The sequence below is a fragment of the Hemiscyllium ocellatum genome, chromosome 10, assembly GCF_020745735.1.
Source record: "Hemiscyllium ocellatum isolate sHemOce1 chromosome 10, sHemOce1.pat.X.cur, whole genome shotgun sequence".
NCBI classification, from domain to species: Eukaryota; Metazoa; Chordata; class Chondrichthyes; order Orectolobiformes; family Hemiscylliidae; genus Hemiscyllium; species Hemiscyllium ocellatum.
Genome location: NC_083410.1, coordinates 101,864,170 through 101,879,118, shown reverse-complemented (window position 1 = coordinate 101,879,118; position 14,949 = coordinate 101,864,170). Strand labels below are relative to the sequence as shown.

Here is a 14,949-nt window from a genome sequence, read left to right as displayed (position 1 = left end):
CTCCAACTCCGGGGTCGGTCAGAATTTGCTTCCCGCACTGGCCTGGTCTTGGACTCATCTCCCACACCAGGCTGGTCTCATTCCCTCCATTCGGGGTAGCTTAATAAATTAAAAGTTGGTTGGGGGTAAGAAAAACTGCTCAGGGGACAAAAAGAAAGAGAAAGGAAAAGGAACTGGTGAGGAGAGATGCTCTGGTTGGAGAGTCTCGCTCTGCTGCCATCTTGCAACTTGTAGATGCTGCCAGACCTGCTGAGCTTTTCCACCAATGTTCTGTTTTTGTGTAAACATTTTAACTTGCACTGTGAAAAGCTGATAGTGGTGAGGTCCTGGTGAATGGAGTGACTCTGGTAGATCTGTGCCATCTGGTTGGAATAGGCAAGCTGTGCATGCTTCCTGTTGAATGTCTGTAAATAAAAAAGTGGACAAAAAGAAGTCCTCTGCTCTGTCCAGGTCATAATAGAAACGTGTTCTTCAATTGCCTTTTATCATTTCAAATCTCTGGCATAAAGCAGCACCATGATGTATCTTTACATTTTCCACTCTTTAAAAATACAGTGTCAAAAACTGGCAGTGCATCAACTTTGTTAATCATTATCCTCTATCAGTGTTGCAATTAGTAGCACATTCAAAGACTATTTTTTTCATTAACTCCGGCATATTCCAGGGCTTTCTGCTTCCGCTCTGTCACTTCTCAGTAAAGGACAGAACTTCTCTTCCCTAATTGTTAGAAATGGGGTTAAGTGTTGTTTTTGCAGATTTAGAAAAAGCATACAGAAAAGGGGTACAGCAAGAGAACTATTAACTCTGCAGTATTTAGGGAAGAGTATCTCTATTTTTCAATGCATAATTATGGATAATTAAAGTACTAACTTTAATATAGATTTATTAAAGAAAATAATTCCTTTTACCATAATATTTAAAACAACAGTTTCAGCAAAAAGCTAAGATTACTGAAACATATAGGCGAAGCACGAAAAAGATACATTGTTAAGATGTATGTACAAGAATGGAATGTACCTATGGATAATGAAAGTAGTTACAAAGGGGAACATCGAGATAAGAGTTGAGCCTTACGACGGCACGTGCAAGGAGGAAATTGCCAACTTGGAAAGGCGTGGAGCATAGATGGGTAGAGGTGAAATAGTAAGAGAGATTGGGTAATTAGGAGTCTGGAGAGAAGACCTCACTCAGCTCAAAGGGTATAACTGGACACTAACCTAAGTTCTAATTTGCTTCATTTGCTTATGCAATTGAGGCCCGTGCTTGCAAGTTCATAATAAATTGCCTTGTTTCCAGTTTTGGTGGTCTTGTCTAAATTTCATTGATTTTGTTTCTAACATGATGAAGGGCTTTTGCCCGAAACATCGAATTCCCTGCTCCTCGGATGCCGTCTGAACTGCTGTACTTTTCCAGCACCACACTAATCCAGACTCTGGTTTCAGCATCTGCAGTCATTGTTTTTACCCACTTCTCAGTAAAGGAGACTATCTACACTGAGCATTTGAACTGATATTTTACTGATCATCAATTTACTTTATACTACAAATCCTAACTGCACATAATCCACAACCCTCTTGTAGCACAATAGTTTAATCCTTCCGCAGAAGACAGAGGTTTATATTCGAGAAGATTGTTATTGGGTCCACTGTTCCAGTAAAATTCCAGCACAATACGAAACTACCCTTCCTAGTCTCTCACAGCTCAGTGTCTTCACCAACTTCAAAGGTTTATCTATGTTACCCTTAAAATAAGTTAGTTCATGACTTTTAATGCTATCAAAAATATATTTTCAGGTTCTTTAAGAAAATACCTCATGCCACTTCATCCAATTACTATTACCTTGTATAGCTACACATTTAAATTTTACTTGTCTTATCAAGACCCATGCCTTACACTTCAAATGGAACTCCCATTTTCCTTGGTTTCAGAGACAGTATACCAGAGATTAATGTTCTGAGGACATGGGTTTGAATTCCACCTAGGCAAATGATAAAATCTGAACTCAAACCTCCGAAATTAAAAGTTGGTTAAATGGAAACCACGTTATCTAATCGGATTGTCATAAAAACTATAATGGTTCAATAATGTCTTTTAGGGAAGGAAATCTGTTACTCCCACTTTCTGATCCACAGCAATATGATTGTTTCTTAACTACCCTCTGAAGCGGAAGAGCATATCATTCAGGTTATGGGAAATTAGGGGTGAGCAACAAACGTTAGCCTTGTCAAAGAAATTCATTTCCTATGCAAGAATATTAAAATTACTCACTTTTAGACTCTATTCAATTCCAAAATCATAATCCCACACTGGGGATACACTATGGGGCAGAAAAGAGAAAAACTTCCATCTAAATTGAATCCCTCTTCATTTCAAGTCTCAAACTTTCTTTATCTTCTATCCTTTACAAGCTTGCTTATTCCTGATTTATTGGAATAATTAAGACAGAATCGTCTGAGGAAACTGGCTAAAGTTGCAAATGTGTCACTCTATATGCTTTTCCTCTTTCCTAAACAGTTGTGATCAAAGTTTTTCTCAATTTTCACTGCACTCTTCCTTGGATTCAAAACTGTGACAGTATGTGATCATTCTTTGCGTTTTGCAATTTAGAGGCTGTTTAAAAAAAATTACAAAAATGGAGAAAATATTGAAAACTTGGAAATAAATCAGTTAGCATCAGTAATGAGAAAACTTACCACCATGATACATGCACCTGAAACAAGATAAACCATTCCTTTATCTCGATAAACGTGCGAATTGAACTGGTTGTCTAACAATTTTTTCTTTTATTTCAGTTTTGCAGTCTTTGTTTTCATTTGTAATTCTAAAACTTGGTATCACTTAAACACAACTATCAGAATATCTCATCCCTTTTATTCTGCACTTTTTTTTTAGGAAACATTAAATTTAAAAAGCTTTGCTGGACCAATCATTAGACTTTTTAAAAAGTTCTAAAGTAAATACAGCACCTTTTTGACAGAACTCTATTTAACACACAGAATAACAAAGTCAAAGTAATTAAATATTTTCTACCTTCAATACCTTTGCACACAAATTGATTTAATCAATTTAACACATACCATTCATTAGCAGCGAACTTCGAATTTTTTTTAGGTAAAATTTTACAAGTGAATTCAACTTTGATGAAAGATCACAGACCTGAAATACTAATACTGTTTCTCTCTCCACAAGTGCTGTCAATATTTTCGGTCCTTTTATTAACAACTACAGTTATACTTTGTATCAATCCACGACAAATCACATTATAGAAAGTCTGAAGGAGTTTTAAGGAAAACACAGAGAAGGCAACAAGGAATGGGGGATACTAAATACAAACCTTACCAATAATACCCAACAGGATTATTCATTTTTTAAAAAAAAATCACTGTCGTCAGCAGTGTTTTAACAAAATAACACTAGACCTGTGCATTACCAATCTGTTCTTTCCTATTCTAAGTGCTAATTTCCCAACATCTTCAAACTCTCCCAACAACCACACAAAGCATCTTCCCTTCACCTTTATGGGTGGAATGTGATATTGGTTGAAATGTGTAACGCCATTCTCAATCCCATGCAAACTGCAATCCATGTTGACCTAATGTTTTCCATTTTAATGCCTTATTCCTTATTTTAACGCCTTATTCCTTATTTTAACTGTTTGTCCCATGTTCCTTAAGAGAAGTTTGTTGCACTGCATTTCCACTGGTCTGCTCGTGGGAGACCGCTCTGAGGAGTTTCCAGTGTGTAAGTGACCACAAGTGAAAGACGCTGCCAGCAAAGATACATAATACTGTTGACACACAAGCTGCAAGTTTCAGCCCCTCCACCCACATTGGCTGAAGTGCCTCTATTTCATTTAACAAAACCCTAGCACTTTGATAGTACACAGCTGAATCTTTGGTTGCCTATGGACTGGGAAAAGTCAGATCAGTGATTGATTTCCTTAGCAAGTGTGTAGAGAATGACACGCTACAGGAGTTAATCCATATATTCCGCAATCGGAAACCATGGAAGGGGGAGGAAACCTATAGCCTACTGAAGACCAGGTATGCTGTGCTCAAATCAGGCACCCATATCTTTACAGAAATCCTACTAATGACCTCCAGAAGGCCATCAGAGATGCCAAAAGGCAATACCAGACTAAGTTAGAGACCCAAACTAACCACTTGGACACCTGCCGCCTGTGGCATGGCTTACATAATTGGATACAAAATGAAGCAGAACAGAATAGCTGATGAAAACACATCCCTCCCTGATGCACTTAACGCTTTTTATGCTCAGTTTGAGCAGAATGCCAGTGAAACAGGGTCACCTGACCCAACAGTCCTAGACACACCTGTTCCCTCAGTCACCGCTGCTGATATCAGATCAGCTTTCTTGAGAGTGAACCCAGGGAAAGCGACTGGCCCAGATGGAGACCCCAGGCATGCATTCAGATCCTGTGTGGACCAGCCGGTGGAAGTATTTGCTGACATTATTAACCTCTCCTTACTACAATCTGAAGTCCACACCTGTTTCAAGATGACCACCATCATCCCAGTTCCAAAGGAAACAGCACAGTGCGGTACAGGCCTTTCAGCCCTCGATATTGTGCTGACCTTTTATTCCATTCTAAGATCAAACTAAACTACATATCCTTCATATTACTAGCATCCAAGTGCCTAAATATGCAACGTACTTCAACTACTATCACCAGTGGCTCTGACCCCCATAATTAAAAATTGCTTCAAAATGGTAGTCACGGCTGACATCAACTCTAGCCTCCCAGCCTACCCCAATTGTTTGCAATTTGCCTACAGGACACAAGTGGGCAATGTGGGCGGCACGGTGGTTAGCACTGCTGCCTCACCGCCTGTAGACCCGGGTTCAATTCCCGACTCAGGCGACTGACTGTGTGGAGTTTGCACATTCTCCCCGTGTCTGCGTGGGTTTCCTCCGGGTGCTCCGGTTTCCTCCCACAGTCCAAAGATGTGCGGGTCAGGTGAATTGGCCAAGCTAAATTGCCCGTAGTGTTAGGTAAGGGGTAAATGTAGGGGTATGGGTGGGTTGCGCTTCGGCGGGTCGGTGTGGACTTGTTGGGCCGAAGGGCCTGTTTCCACACTAAGTCTAATCTAGTCTAATCAAAAGTCCACAACAGATGCCATTTCCCTAGCCCTACACTCATCCCTGGAACATCTGGATAAAGATACCTACTGCGGGATTCAACTATTGACTACAGCTATGCCTTCAAAACTCTAGTCCCAACCAAACTAAATTCCAAACTCAGAGACCATGTCTCACTCTGACCTGTGCAACTAGATCATCTTCCTGACCCATAAACCACAATCAGTGAAGATAGACAACAACTCCTCCTCCATGACAATCCTCAACATTAGCATCCCAAAAAGATGCGCACATAGCCCCCTACTACATTCCCGGTACACTCATGACTGAGTGGCCAAATTTTAATCCAAACTCCACCTACAAGCTTGTTGACACCACCACCGTGTTAGGCTGGATATCAAACAATGATGAGGCAGAACAGAGGAAGGAGACAGAATACTTGGCGACACGGAACAAGGATAACAAGTTCTCCCTCAATGTCAGCAAAAATAAAGGACTGATCATTGACTTCAGGAAGCAGGGAAAAGGGTACGCTCCTAACTACATTAATGCAACTGGGGCGGAGAGGGTTGGGAGTCAAGTTCCTCAGAGTGACAATGACCAATAAGCTGTCCTGGATCACCCACATGGATGTGACAGTCAACAAGGCACAACAACGCCTCTTCTTCCTCAGGAGGCTAAGGAAATTCAGTACACCCATAAGTACCCTCACCAACATTTACAGATGCACCATAGAAAGCAACCTATCTGGATGCATCACAGCTTCTACAGCAACTGCTCTGCGCAAGGCCATAAGAAACGACAGAAAGTTGTGAACACAGGCCAGACTATCATGCAAGCCAAACTCCCATCCATCGACTCCACCTACACTTCTTGTTGCTGCAGAAAGGCAGCCAACATCAAAGGTGCCTCCCACCCTGGTTATGATCTCTTCTGTCAGGCAAAAGATATAAAACCTTAAACACATACCGATAGGTTCAAGAACAGTTTCTTCCCCCTGTCATTAGACTCTGCTGAATAGAGCTTTCAAATCAAACGCTGGCCTTGCTTTAATACACCTTCTGTGCAGCCGTAACTTTGTATGCCTCTCTCTGCGTGTCCTCGTACATTATGAACTGCCTCTGGTGCACGCAAAACAAAACTTTTCACTATACTTAGGTACATGTGACAACAATAAATCAAAATCAAGTTTTGTTGTGGTGGAATGGGCAGGGAGACAGCAGGCAGGCAGTGGCATAGGGGCAGCAGCGGGATGACCAAAGCGATGCACTGATTTAACAAAAAAAAATCCACAGAAAATATCCACTGCTGTGGATCCTCCTGGCATCTGGTGCCTCTCTCTTTCCTGCACTCATCCTTCCAAACCGAGTCACTCAGACCCCTCCGTAAACAAAGCTGGTCTACCTGGAGCAACTGCCGCCGTGACATCAACCGACTCAACCTGTCCACCCCTCTCACCCACTCCAACCTCTCACCCTCAGAACGTGCAGCCCTCCACTCCCTCCGCTCCAATCCCAACCTCACCATCAAACCCGCAGACAAGGGAGGCGCGGTGGTAGTTTGGCGCACTGACCTGTACACCGCTGAAGCCAAACGCCAGCTCGCGGACGCCTCCTCTTATCGCCCCCTTGACCACGACCCCACCTCCCACCACCAAACCATCATCTCCCAGACCATCCAGGACCTCATCACCTCAGGGGATCTCCCATCCACCGCCTCCAACCTCATAGTCCCACAACCCCGCACCGCCCGTTTCTACCTCCTGCCCAAAATCCACAAACCTGCCTGCCCCGGCCGACCCATTGTCTCAGCCTGCTCCTGCCCCACCGAACTCATCTCCCAATACCTCGACACGGTCCTGTCCCCTTTAGTCCAAGAACTCCCCACCTACGTTCGGGACACCACCCACGCCCTCCACCTCCTCCAGGATTTTCGCTTCCCCGGTCCCCAACGCCTTATTTTCACTATGGACATCCAGTCCCTGTACACCTCCATCCCCCATCACGAAGGACTCAAAGCCCTCCGCTTCTTCCTTTCCCGCCGCACTAACCAGTACCCTTCCACTGACACCCTCCTTCGACTGACTGAACTGGTCCTCACCCTGAATAACTTCTCTTTTCAATCCTCCCACTTCCTCCAAACTAAAGGAGTTGCCATGGGCACCCGCATGGGCCCCAGCTATGCCTGCCTCTTCGTAGGATATGTGGAACAGTCCATCTTCCGCAACTACACTGGCACCACCCCCCACCTTTTCCTCCGCTACATCGATGACTGTATCGGCGCTGCCTCGTGCTCCCACGAGGAGGTTGAACAGTTCATCAACTTTACTAACACCTTCCATCCCGACCTGAAATTCACCTGGACTGTCTCAGACTCCTCCCTCCCCTTCCTAGACCTTTCCATTTCTATCTCGGGCGACCGACTCAACACAGACATCTATTATAAACCGACTGACTCCCACAGCTACCTGGACTACACCTCCTCCCACCCTGCCCCCTGTAAAAACGCCATCCCATATTCCCAATTCCTTCGTCTCCGCCGCATCTGCTCCCAGGAGGACCAATTCCAACACCGCACAACCCAGATGGCCTCCTTCTTCAAGGACCGCAGATTCCCCCCAGACGTGATCGACGATGCCCTCCACCGCATCTCCTCCACTTCCCGCTCCTCCGCCCTTGAGCCCCGCTCCTCCAACCGCCACCAAGACAGAACCCCACTGGTTCTCACCTACCACCCCACCAACCTGCGCATACAACGTATTATCCGCCGCCATTTCCGCCACCTCCAAACGGACCCCACCACCAAGGATATATTTCCCTCCCCTATCAGCGTTCCGCAAGGACCACTCCCTTCGTGACTCCCTTGTCAGATCCACACCCCCCACCAACCCAACCTCCACCCCCGGCACCTTCCCCTGCAACCGCAGGAAATGTAAAACATGCGCCCACACCTCCACACTCACTTCCCTCCAAGGCCCCAAGGGATCCTTCCATATCCGCCACAAGTTCACCTGTACCTCCACACACATCATCTATTGCATCCGCTGCACCCGATGTGGCCTCCTCTATATTGGTGAGACAGGCCGCTTACTTGCGGAACGCTTCAGAGAACACCTCTGGGCCGCCCGAACCAACCAACCCAATCACCCCGTGGCTCAACACTTTAACTCCCCCTCCCACTCCACCGAGGACATGCAGGTCCTTGGACTCCTCCACCGGCAGAACACAACTACACGACGGCTGGAGGAGGAGCGCCTCATCTTCCGCCTGGGAACCCTCCAACCACAAGGTATGAATTCAGATTTCTCCAGCTTCCTCATTTCCCCTCCCCCCACCTTGTCTCAGTCGGTTCCCTCAACTCAGCACCGCCCTCCTAACCTGCAATCCTCTTCCTGACCTCTCCGCCCCCACCCCACTCCGGCCTATCACCCTCACCTTGACCTCCTTCCACCTATCCCACCTCCATCGCCCCTCCCCCTAGTCCCTCCTCCCTACCTTTTATCTCAGCCGGCTTGGCTCTCTCTCTCTTATTCCTGATGAAGGGCTTATGCTCGAAACGTCGAATTCTCTATTCCTGAGATGCTGCCTAACCTGCTGTGCTTTGACCAGCAACACATTTGTACCTGGAGATGCTGCACACAGCTGTCTCCTCTCCCATTACCTGCCGGTTACACATAGACACCCCCGTGGGGCCTTGCCCGGAGTACTCAGGTTTCACACCAAACCCCCTACTTCCCACAGCAACGCCCCCCGCCCCAGCCCCGAGGGGATCCGGGGAAGGCTGAGCCCCGACCGACTACCCTCCCGCCCCCATCAGCAGCTCGAACACGAACAGACTGCTCCCGGACAGACTGACCTGCTCTCCGGTTCTCACCCAAAGGTCTGGGCGGTGGACAGACCGAGGAAACAAGAGGGGGGGGGGGGGGGGCAAGTGCGCCGACGATGGGCCGAGTGGGGGTGTCGGGGTCGCTGCAGTGCCCGGAGGGGCAGGTGTGGGCCAGGTGAGGGGATGTCTCAGGGGGCCTAAGGTGGTGGTAGCGGACACCGAGGGGTAGCTTGGGCTCGGTGGGCTGGGGATGGAGGGAGGAAGGCAGCAGGTTATCTCCAAAGCGACTCCCCTGGGCCCTCGCTCCGGCGCACGCGCACTCCCCACCTCGCCCCGCCCCCCTCAACCAAACGGCCGCCCCTCGCGCTCCCCGCCAGCTGTGCGCAGGCGCCCGGCAAGGGACGGAGCGATACCGGTCGTGCGCGCCGAAGCGGTAACGCGCCGTCCCTGGCACTGACGGCATCACGTAGAGCTCACGCACGGCCACGTGTGTCACTGGCGGCGCCGTTGTCCACGCATGCGCACCACAGCAGAAACGATGTTTACAGGTGGATTGTTAATTTTGGCGTCGCACGGGAGCATGTGTCACGTGACAGGGCGGTGCCGCCTCCCTGTCTCCTGTGACGCAGTGATAGTGTTTCTATCTCTGAGCCAGGAGGCCAACCTTGCCTTGTATTTGCAGGTTGATGAAGGAAAGAGGTGGAAGGGCTTTTGTAGAGCCCTGAGACCATAAGTTAGGCCATTCAGTCCATCGAGTCTGTTCTGCCATTCACTCCTGGCTGATATGTTTCTCAACCCCATTCACTCATTGTCTCCCCACCCCGGAACCATTGATACTCAAGAACCTATCTGTCCCAGTCTTAAATACACTTAATGACCTGGCTTCCACAGTTTTCTGTGGCAATGAATTCCAGAGATTAAGCACTCCCTAGCTGAACATGTTTCTCATTATCTCCAACCTTTTTACTCTAAGGCTACTGTCTCAGATCCTAGCCTGTCTGACCAATAGAAACATTTCTCAACATTCGGTTGTCTGTATGTTTCAATTAGATCCCCCTTCCTTCTAAACTCCATTGAGTATAAACCCAGAGTCCTCAAATATTCCTCGTATGCCAAGCTTTTCATTCCTGGGACCATTCTCTGAACCTCCATTGAACATGCTCCAGGGCCAGTACATCCTTTCTAAGATATAAGGCCCAAAACTGCGCACTCCAAATGTGGTTTATCCAGAGCCTTATACAGACTAAGAAGTACTTTAATATACTTTATATGCAAGTCCTCTCAAATGCCATCATTGCATTTGCCTTCTTAACTACTGACTCAATCTGCAAGTTTACATTGAGAGATTCCTGACTGGAACTCACAAGTCACTCTGCACTTTAGAGTAATGACTTTTATCTCCATTTAGAAAAGTGAGTCACAGAGTCATAGAGATGTGCAGCATGGAAACAGACCCTTTGGCCAACTCACCCACGATGACCAGATATCATAAATTAATCTAGGCCCATTTGCCAAAATTTGGCTCATATTCCTCTAAACCTTTCCTAGTCATATACCCATCCAGACGCCTCTTACCAGCCTCCACCATTTCTTCATTCCATACACGCACCACCTTCTGCATGAAAAAGTTGCCCCTTACGTTCCTTATAAATTTTTCCCCTCTCACCCTAAAACTATGACCTCTAATTCTGGAATTCTCCCATTCCGGGGGAAAAGAATGGGTATTTACCCTATCCAAGCCCCTCATGATTTTATAAACTTAATGTCATCCCTCAAGCAAAAGCAAATTACTGGAGAAGCTGGGCCAGTCTGGAAGCATGTTTTGAAAGAAAGTTAAGAGCTTATCTCTGAGTCAGGAGGCCTGGGTTGAGGTCCCACCTCCAGATTGGAGTAATAACATACCCAAACAGATTGATTGGAAAAAAGCCCAGACCTGCACACCCTTGCCATCCAATCTTTGTCAATATTTTCAATGGATAAAACTGAACAAATTGAAACAAACAATAAAATATATTTATGGTCTGCCTGGTTATCAATCTCCACCTCACGTAGACTCCAGAACCATCCCTGCTAGATTTGCAGCCCTCTTGGGGACAACAGTTATGTCCTGGGGAATGGTAAGATATTATTAATTACATAAAAGAAACCATTGGCAAATAGACTGGTGTATGTTGTGGTTATGCTTACAGGTACCATCTGAGCTGCTCTGGGTAGCTTCAGTGCTGGAAAATGGGATTAGAATAGAGTGATGTCTGATGAACATGATGAGCTGAAGGCCCTGATCCTGTGCTATAAAAACTCTATGACTCAATCCTTCTTATTGCTATTAGTTTAAGTTATTGATTCCTAAATGAGAAGAAATGTCCACACCAAATATTTGTCAGAAGTGAGGTTCAGTTGTTGTTGCTCAGTATATGGTTATTTATTAGTTAATAGCTAATGATATTACATTTGAGCTCATGAGAGTCTCTTTTGAAACGTCAGGCTGGATGTAAGAGTATGAACACACACCTGTTCAGAGGAAGGGCCACTGGACATGAAACGTTTACTCTGATCTTTCTCCACAGTTGCTGCCAGAACTGCTGAGCTCTTCCAGCAATTTCTGTTTTTGCTTCTGATTTACAGCATTTGTAGTTCTTTCAGTTTTTAGGTACACATAACCTTTGAGTAAAATAGAAATCGCACTGGAAAATTTATTCTTCCCAGGAACAGTACTTGATCTCCTGATGGGTGGATCTTCTCTTGTGCCAGTTAACCCTTTCAGTTGTTAACTTTCAAATGCAACAAAGGCTATGAGACAGCCCAATCTGCTACTTTATAATTCTCATGAATGGTATGCGAGAATTTATTGAACCAAGCCTGACAACACATGATCCATTGGAGGTTATACAAATTCCAAAGTACAGTGGACCTTTCACTCTTATTCTGTAAGTTAAAGAAACGAGCATTTTGCAACCTGTTGTAATTATTTATGTACTGATATATTCATTATTGAGTTATGTTTAGTTTTACTATTTATAATTATTTAATAAATTATGATTACTTGTTTGATTTGAATTGGCATCATGATTTTTCAATAAGTCAACTATATATAATACACAAGCACCCTTTAATTATAGTTAGTGTAATTTAGGGAAAGCAATGAAAAGCATACGGACAAGGGATTGAATGGTCTTCTATAACAATTCCATAATCGGAATTAAATGGTAGTATTTTAAAGAGGCTCCAAAAGCAAGGAGACCTGGGGATGCACATGGACAAAGTTTTCAATTTGGCAGCATAAATTGACAAAGCCTGAGAAAAAGCATATTGGACCCACCCCCCCGTTACTTTATTGATGTTAAGCGGTTTGTTGTAGGACTGGAACAGATCACGCAAGGGAGAGGAAAGGCCTTGAGGGAATTGTAAAATTATAACATTGAAGCTTTGCCAGATCAGGAGCAAACACAGAGGTGATGGAGAGTGGGATTTGATGCGAGTTACAATATAGGTGTTGCACTGCTTTCTTGTCCGCTCTTATCTTGTTACCTTAAGAAACACATGACACAAAGCACTTTCAAGTCTTAATTGAGACATCATTGCCATGGTTCCCATTTGAGCGCTACTTTGTGATGCTTCACTTGTGTTTGTATGTAATTTTTATTTTTAATTATTCCATTCCATTATTACATTTACATAAAAGTGTCAAGGGAAATGGAATATACATGTGGGGAAGTTTCACTGCAGCTCATACAGGGCATTTGTGAGTCAACAACTGGAGTGCTCAGAACAGTTTTGATCCTACTTTAGATAATTGCTTTAGAAGCAGTTCAGAGAAGGTTACTTCTGATCGTCTAAGGAGCTATCATATTAAGAAAGGGAAGGTATTAAGCGTAAGCCATTGGCTAGTAGTATTATCGTTGGACTGTTAATCTAGGGATCCAGAAAATGTTCTGGGGAGCCGGATTTGAATCACACCATGGCAGAATAGAAATAGAATTAAATAAATATCTGTAATTAAAGAGTCTAATGATGACCAGGAATGCATTGCTGATTTTTTTTGGGGAAAAATATCATCTGATTCACTAATGTACTTTAGGGAAGGACTGCCATGATTACTGTGACTCCAGACCCACAGCAATGTGGTTAACTCTTAATTGCTCTCTTGGATGAGCAATAAATGCTGGCCTAGCCAGCGATGTCCTCTTCCAGTGAAGGAATAAAAAAGAAGAAAGGTAGAACAAGGTGAGAGTTTAGAAGAATGAGAGGGAATCTCATTGAAACACGTAACATCTTGAGGGCACTAATAGGATGGGTGTTTCCTCCCGTGGAACATGGTTTAAGAATAAGAAGTCTCCCCTTTACGACGGATGTCAGGAGAAGTTTTTGTTCTCTTAAGTGGTCGTTAGAATGTGGAATTGTCTAGAATGTAACACATTCTGAGTCATTGATTTAAATTCAGGCTGAATCAGATGATGTCGCATATGGTCAGGCAGCATCCAAGGAACAGGAAATTCGACGTTTCGGGCATAAAACATCGAATTTTCTGTTCCTTGGATGCTGCCTGACCTGCTGCGCTTTTCCAGCAACACATTTCCAGCTCTGATCTCCAGCATCTGCAGACCTCACTTTCTCCTCGATGTCGCATATGGGCTTGAAAGAGTTAATACTGAGTACCATAAGCACTACCACGATAATGAAGTCACATAGCCTTCAGGAACAACAGCTTTGGATATCAAAGGAGTGAGACCTAACATCTGGGTTCTTCTCAAATTCTTTGTAACAATGTCTATCATGTTAACGTAACCTGTAATCAGCTGCTAACCAGCAATATACTGCATCTTGTTAACTACCAGGGATTCTATTATTTAGACTAGGATGTGGTTTTCCTCAATCACACGACACCAAACAAGCCATGTATTTTCCTGCATTTAGAGGTAGTAACCTTCGTCTTGAGCCTCAGCACATACAGAATAGTGACTTGACATGGTCATGTATTGCGGTGAGCTGCCATATGGATTTGGTTTGACTGCTCATCCAATACATGTGAGCTGTGGGAGATTCAGACTCAGCTTGAAGTCATCTGCTCATACAGCACCATCAGCAGGGAAGAGTTCAAGAAAGAACCTGCCAGAAGAAGCCCTGGATGCAGTCGTCAATGAAGAAAAGTGTGTCACTGAATCATAGTTTGGACATGGTGAGAGGTGCCCTACAACAGCAGCTTCCTGGAGAAGGAGAGCTAATAGCCCCAAAGCTGCTAACAGGTTGCATTGCTCAGAGATTTTACAATACGCTATGTCGAAACATTTTTTAAATCTTCATGGAATCGAATGCCAAGTCGATACATGAGAACCAGTTCAAGACCATGATCAGAGCGTGTATGCAGACTTAAATCACACTTAACAACAAGTCTCATTTCTCCAACCAATCTATTCAGTTCTTGGAATACATTGTTAACCACGAAGGTATATTGGGAATCCTCAGTTGATGAAAGCCTTTGTCTCCCAGTCCAAAGTCGGTCTAGAATCTAAATGAGTTGGTGGAAATTTTGTCTCAGTTGGCAACTACTGCAACTCCTTAAAAAGGTTCAAGGAAGGTGTTGGAACCCACACCAAAAGCATGCTTCACAGAGGATCAAGAGAATTATGATGTTCATATAATCCATTACAATACAACTTTTCCAACCAAGATAGCAGCTGCTGTTTCAGCTACAGGATTTGGAGGAGAGCTATTCCAGGAGTTGCGAACTGGCCTCTTATGCATCCTGAGTATAGTTAAAAATCACACAGTTGAGGAATCACCTGATGAAGGAGCAGCGCTTGGAAAGCCAGTGCTTCCAAATAAACCTGTCGGACTATAACATGGTGTTGTGTAATTTTTAACTTTGTCCACCCCAGTCCAACACTGACACCTCCAAATCATGGGTATAATCAGACACAGAAAAATACAACAATTTGGAAGCTTTTGGACAGGTGCCACAGAAAAGATTGGAGTCAATGGTTAAGCCACATAAAGATGATGGTTTCAGTCGTATTGACTTCAGAA

General features: G+C 44.7%; 1 protein-coding gene across 4 annotated transcripts in view; it reads right to left on the bottom strand.

Moving 5' to 3' along the window:
- The window catches only part of LOC132819879 (GDNF-inducible zinc finger protein 1-like), a 47,528-nt gene extending 38,302 nt beyond the window's left edge, over window positions 1-9,226 (bottom strand). For 3 of the 4 annotated variants that reach the window (XM_060831808.1, XM_060831806.1, XM_060831809.1), the window contains exon 1: window positions 8,956-9,226. The gene's annotated coding sequence lies outside the window, so the exon portion shown is untranslated. Of the gene's footprint in view, window positions 1-6,069; window positions 6,093-8,955 lie in introns of those variants that run through there. The other variant, XM_060831807.1, reaches the window with a different exon arrangement.
- Window positions 9,227-14,949: the final 5,723 nt, after the last annotated feature.